General features: G+C 46.9%; 1 long non-coding RNA gene across 1 annotated transcript in view; it reads left to right on the plus strand.

Moving 5' to 3' along the window:
* The first annotated feature begins 6,554 nt into the window (after positions 1–6,554).
* The window catches only part of LOC139026024 (uncharacterized), a 764-nt gene continuing 531 nt past the window's right edge, over positions 6,555–6,787 (plus strand). Inside the window, exons 1-2 of the long non-coding RNA XR_011477733.1 lie at positions 6,555–6,581; positions 6,681–6,746. This is a non-coding gene — a long non-coding RNA (uncharacterized lncRNA). The remainder of the gene's footprint in view (positions 6,582–6,680; positions 6,747–6,787) is intronic.

Consider the following 6,787-nt stretch of genomic DNA (forward strand, 5'->3'; position numbering starts at 1 on the left):
TATCCTATTCTACTGTATCTTAGTCTATGCCGCTCTGACATTGCTTGTCCAAATATTTATATATTCCATTCCTTTAATTAGATGTGTGTGTTGAATATATGTTGTGAAATTGTTAGATATTACTGCACTGTTGGAGCTAGGAACACAAGTATTTCACTACACCCACTATAACATCTGCTAACCATGTGTATGCGACCAATAAAATGTGATTTGATTTGATTATTACAGCTCATTATGAGCTTTGAGTCTATTATATATTACAATCCCTTTGTGATTCTCCTAATACATTCCTCCATTAAATAAGAGAGACTTTTTTTCACCCTGGTATTTACCTGGTCTGGATGTGTCTAATGATGAGTCTGTTACTGTGTGTGTGTGTGGTGTGTGTGTGTGTGTGTGTGTGTGTGTGTGTACAGTACTTTTCCTCTGACAGTGTGTGTGCTCTCTGACTCCCCCTACAGGTTAAAGGAGAATGAGCCACACACTGCAGTGCTACAGGGGGCTCTCAGTCCAGGACCCTACAGCAGTCCCTCACACATCTCATCATGTGGACAAGAAGCAGACTGAGGTGGACTACTGCAACTCTCTGTTGGCTGGGCTCCCCGCTTGTGCCATCAAACCCCTGCAACTTACCCAGAACGCCTCAGACAGACACTTCAAAACCTTATTCCTTATTATTTGTTTTTTGTCATTTATGAATGTGTTATTCAATGCGTTTTATGGGCTATAGTAGTAAAGGTCATGTTAAATATTTTATCAAAATAGATTTTCATAGATATTTTTTTATCCTCAAATTCCAAATCAAATAGCTAAAATCTCCATGGTATGATCATCGGCAGGTAGCCTAGTGGTTAGAGGCAGGTAGCCTAGTGGTTAGAAGGCAGGTGCCTAGTGGTTAGAGGAGGCAGGCTGGCCTAGTGGTTAGAGGAGCAGGCGCCTAGTGGTTAGAGGAGGGCAGGTAGCCTAGTGGTTAGAGGAGGCAGGCTGGCCTAGTGGTTAGAGGAGGCAGGTAGCCTAGTGGTTAGAGGAGGCCAGGTAGCCTAGCGGTTAGAGGGGCAGGTAGCCTAGCGGTTAGAGGAGGCCAGGCTGGCCTAAGTTAGAGGAGCAGGCTGGCCTAGTGGTTAGAGGAGGCAGGTAGCCTAGTGGTTAGAGGAGGCGAGAATAGCCTAGTGGTTAGAGGAGGCCAGGTGGCCTAGCGGTTAGAGAGGCAGGTAAGCCTAGTGGGTTAGAGGAGGCAGGCTGGCCTAGTGGTTAGAGGAGGCAGGTGCCTAGTGGTTAGAGGAGGCAGGTAGCCTATTGGTTAGAGGAGGCAGGTAGCCTAGTGGTTAGAGGAGGCGTAGCTAGTGGTTAGAGGAGGCAGGTAGCCTAGTGGTTAGAGGAGGCAGGCTGGCCTAGTGGTTAGAGGAGGCAGGTAGTCTAGTGGTTAGAGGACAGGTAGCCTAGCGGTTAGAGGAGGCAGGTAGCCTAGCGGTTAGAGGAGGCAGGTAGCCTAGCGGTTAGAGGAGGCAGGTAGCCTGCGGTTAGAGGGAGCAGATAGCCTAGCGGTTAGAGGAGGCAGGTAGCCTAGTGGTTAGAGGAGCAGGTAGCCTAGTGGTTAGAGGAGGCAGCTAGCCTAGTGGTTAGAGGAGGCAGGTAGCCTAGTGGTTAGAGGAGGCAGCTAGCCTAGGGTTAGAGGAGGCAGGTAGCCTAGTGGTTAGAGGAGGCAGGTAGCCTAGTGGTTAGAGGAGGCAGGTAGCCTATGGTTAGAGGAGGCAGGTAGTCCTAGTGGTTAGAGGAGGCAGGTAGCCTAGGTTAGAGAGGCAGGTAGCCTAGTGGTTAGAGAGGCAGGTAGCCTAGTGGTAAGAGGAGGCGGTAGCCTAGTGGTTAGAGGAGGCAGTAGCCTAGTGGTGTGAGAGGCAGGTAGCCTATGGTTAAGGAGGCAGGCACAGTGGTTAGAGGAGGCAGCTAGCCTAGTGGTTAGAGGAGGCAGGTAGCCTAGTGGTTAGAGGAGGCACGTAGCCTAGTGGTTAGAGGAGGCAGTGTAGAGGGGCACTAGTGGTTAGAGGAGGCAGGTAGCCTAGTGGTTAGAGGAGGCAGGTAGCCTAGTGGTTAGAGAGGCAGGTAGCTAGTGGTTAGAGGAGGCAGGTAGCCTAGTGGTTAGAGGAGGCGGTAGCCTAGTGTTAGAGGAGGCGGGTAGCCTAGTGGTTTAGAGGAGGCGGGTAGCCTAGTGGTTAGAGGAGGCGGGTAGCCTAGTGGTTAGAGAGGCGGGTAGCCTAGTGGTTAGAGGAGGCGGGTAGCCCTAGTGGTTAGAGGAGGCGGGTAGCCTAGTGGTTAGAGGAGGCGGGTGCCTAGTGGTTAGAGAGGCGGTAGCCTAGTGGTTAGAGGAGGCGGTAGCCTAGTGGTTAGAGGAGGCGGGTAGCCTAGTGGTTAGAGGAGGCGGGTAGCCTAGTGGTTAGAGGAGGCGGTAGCCTAGTGGTTAGAGGGGCGGTAGCCTAGTGGTTAGAGAGGCGGTAGCCTAGTGGTTAGAGGAGGCGGGTAAGCCTAGTGGTTAGAGGAGGCGGGTAGCCTAGTGGTTAGAGAGGCGGTAGCCTAGTGGTTAGAGGAGGCGGTAGCCTAGTGGTTAGAGGAGCGGGTCACTAGTGGTTAGAGGAGGCGGGTAGCCTAGTGGTTAGAGGAGGCGGGTAGCCTAGTGGTTAGAGGAGGCGGTAGCCTAGTGTTAGAGGAGGCGGGTAGCTAGTGTTAGAGAGGGTGCCTAGTGTAGAGGAGGCGGGTAGCCTAGTGGTTAGAGGAGGCGGTAGCCTAGTGGTTAGAGCGTGAGTAGCGTTAGGTCAGTAACCAAAAGGTTGCTAGATTGAATCCCTGAGCTGACAAGGTATAAATCTGTCGTTCTGTCCCTGAACAAGGCAGTTAACCCACTGCTCCTAGGCCGTCATTGTAAATAAGAATTTATTCTTAACTGACTTGCCTAGTTAAATAAAGCCTAAATAAAATACAAATCACAATAGAAAACATACCATATGTTAGTTTAAAAAAGGCGCAGGTTTAAGTTTATTCCACCTGAGCGAGTCTGACTAGAACTAAGAGACCACTATGATGACACACCACAAGTGATGACCACCAATCAGAGACCACCATGATGACACCAATCAGAGACCACTATGATGACACACCAAATGATGACCACCAATCAGAGACCACTATGATGACACACCAAATGATGACCACCAATCAGAGAACCAACTATTATGAACACACCAAATGCGTTTGATGGATCCTTTTTTTCCTACTTCTAATGCCACTTATGGGGAAAGTCATCCAATTACGTCCTGAGTTTGTTACTTGCACATTTGTGGCCTGCTGGAGGTCATTTTGCAGGGCTTGGCAGTGCTCCTCCTTGCACAAAGGCGAAGGTAGCGGTCCTGCTGCTGGGTTGTTGCCCTCCTACGGCTCCTCACAGTCTCCTGATGTACTGGCTGTCTCCTGGTAGCGCCTCCATGCTCTGGACACTAACCTGACAGACACAGCAAACCTTCTGCACAGCTCGCATTGATGTGCCATCCTGGATGAGCTGCACTACCTGAGCCACTTGTGTGGGTTGTAGACTCCGTCTCATGCTACCACTAGAGTGAAAGCACCGCCAGCATTCAAAAGTGACCAAAACATCAGCCAGGAAGCATAGGAACTGAGAGTGGTCTGTGGTCACCACCTGCAGAACCACTCCTTTATTGGGGGTGTCTTGCTTAATTTCCTATATTTCCACCTTTTGCTATTCCATTTGCACAACAGCATGTGAAATGTATTGTCAATCAGTGTTGCTTCCTAAGTGGCAGTTTGATTTCACAGAAGTGTGATTGACTTGGAGTTACACTGTGCTGTTTAAGTGTTCCTTTATTTTTTTGACAGTGTAGTTATTGAGCCAATAGGATACGTGAGCTGCTCTGTAACCACTGTGACAATGTGATGGTATTAACAAGCTAACTACATACAAGTCACGGCTAACCCTAACCCTAAACCTAACCCTAACCCTAGCTACATACAGTACAGGCTAACCCTAACCCTAAACCCTAACCCTAACCCTAACCCTAACCTAACCCTAACCCTAACCCTAACCCTAGCTTTATACAGTACAGGCTAACCCTAACCCTAACCATAAACCTAACCCTACCCCTAACCCTAACCCTAACCCTAGCTTTATACAGTACAGGCTAACCCTAACCCTAACCCTAACCTAACCCTAACCTAACCCAAACCCTAGCTTTATACAGTACAGGCTAACCCTAACCTAAAACCCTAACCTAACCCTAACCCCTAACCCTAACCCTAACCCTAACCCTAACCCTAACCCTAGCTTTATACAGTACAGGCTAACCCTAACCCTAACCCTAAACCTAACCCTAACCTAACCCTAACCCTAGCTTTATACAGTACAGGCTAACCCTAACCCCTAACCCTAACCATAAACCTAACCCCTAACCCTAACCCTAGCTTTATACAGTACAGGCTAACCCTAACCCTAAACCCTAACCCTAACCCTAACCCCTAACTAACCCTAACCCTAAACCCTAACCCTAACCCTAACCCCTAACCTAACTCTAACCCTAACCCTAAACCCTAACCCTAACCCCTAACCCTAACCCTACCCTAACCCTAACCTAACCCTAACCCCTAAACCCTAACCCTAGCTTTATACAGTACAGAAGCCTTAAACCTGTTTGACCTCTACACCAAAGATGTACTCTAACCCTAACCCTAACCTGTTTGACCTCTACACCAAAGATGTACTCTTGAAAATAGAAATGCAATTGTGAATCACCCATATAGCCAACACACACACACACACCACACACACACACACACACACACACACACACACACACACACACACACACAATGCAAGTCGACATGGAAAACATGTTGGGATTTATTTTCTCCGTATTTGATTGATGATTGTATTTACATAGATTGGCAACTTTTGAAACAGCTTTGAATACTTTTGAAGGTAAACTGCCAGAGATAGATTTTAATCTGATGTAATTATAATACGAAACGAGTTTCTAACTTAGCTTGGTCTCGAATCTGTTTTGTGCTGTCTTGCTTGGCAATGACCATAGGATTTGACAAGAGAGCACAAACAGATCTGGGACCAGGAATAGGTTCAAGGCTACATGGGAATATTCTGTTCTCGACCAGAAACACGCATCACTGCTAACACGCATCGCACTGTAAATTATACAAATTAATATATACAGAGCATTCAGAAAGTTTTCACCTTGTCATTATCCACATTTTAGTTACGTTACAGCCTTATTCTAAAGTGATTAATCAACATTTTCTCCCCCCTCATCAATCTACACACAATACACCATAATGACGAAGCAAAAAACAGTTTTTTTTGAAAAGTTAGCAAATTTATACAAATAAAAATAAACTGGAAATATAACATTTACATAAGTATTCAGACCCTTTACTCAGGAGGGATGGTGGCAGGTTTCCTCCAGACATGATACTTGGCATTTCAGGCCAAGAGTACAATCTTGGTTTCATCAGACCAGAGAATCTTGTTTCTCATGGTCGAGTCCTTTAGGTGCCTTTTGGCAAACTCCAGCAGGCTGTCATGTGCCTTTACTGAGGAGTGGCTTCCGTCTGGCCACTCTACCATAAAGGAGCTGATTGGTGGAGTGCTGCAGAGATGGTTGTCCTTCTGGAAGGTTCTTCCATCTCCACAGAGGAACTCTAGAGCTCTGTCAGTGACCATCACGTTTTGGTCACCTCCCTGACCAAGGCCCTTCTCCCCCGATTGCTCAGTTTAGCCAGGCGACCAGCTCTAGGAAGAGTCTTGTTGGTTCCAAACTTCTTCCATTTCAGAATTGAGGCGCCACTGTGTTCTTGGGGACCTTCAATGCTGCAGACATTTTTTGGTACCCTTCCCCAGATCTGTGCGTCGGCACAATCCTGTCTCGGAGCTCTACAGACAATCCTTCGACCTCATGGGCTTGGTTTTGCTCTGACCATGCACTGTCAACTGTTGGGACCTTATATAGACAGGTGTGTGCCTTTCCAAATCAAGTCCAATCAATTGAATTTACCACAGGTGAAACTCCAATCAAGTCGTAGAAACATCTCAAGAATGATCAATGGAAACGGGATGCACCTGAGGCTCAATTTCGAGTCTCATAGCAAAGGTCTGAATACTTATGTAAATAATGGTATTTTTCTGTTTTTCGCTTTGTCATTATGGGGTATTGTGTGTAGATATGAAGGAAAATTTATTTAACCCTTTTAGAAATAAGGCTGTAAACCTAACAAAATGTGGAAACAAGTCAAGAGGTTGAATACTTTCTGAATGCACTGTATAACTTAACACTGACATGTACCACGGCGGAAAATAAGCCCTCATGTTTTAGGGCAGGGAAACATAACTCATATTGAACAATATTGTGGTAATAATGTTCAACACTAGGCCTTGTTCTGGTTCAATACATTACAGACCCATAAACTCTAACCTACGGCCTTGTTCTGGTTCAATACACTGAAGTCCTCTAAGAGCCCATTGAGGATAGCCTTGGGTATACAGAGAGTAGAAGTAGTTCTATTGGCTGTGGGTCAGTGTTCTGTAGACAGGTAGGAGTCAGAACTAGTTCTATTGGCTGTAGGTCAGTGTTCTGTAGACAGGTAGGAGTAGGACGTTCTATTGGCTGTAGGACAGTGTTCTGTAGGTCAGTGTTCTGTAGGACAGGTAGGAGTAGAACTAGTTCTATTGGCTGTAGGTCCAGTGTTCTGTAGGACAGTGTTCTGTAGGTCAGTGTTC

This window comes from Salvelinus sp. IW2-2015, unplaced genomic scaffold (genome assembly GCF_002910315.2).
Source record: "Salvelinus sp. IW2-2015 unplaced genomic scaffold, ASM291031v2 Un_scaffold3758, whole genome shotgun sequence".
NCBI lineage: Eukaryota > Metazoa > Chordata > Actinopteri > Salmoniformes > Salmonidae > Salvelinus > Salvelinus sp. IW2-2015.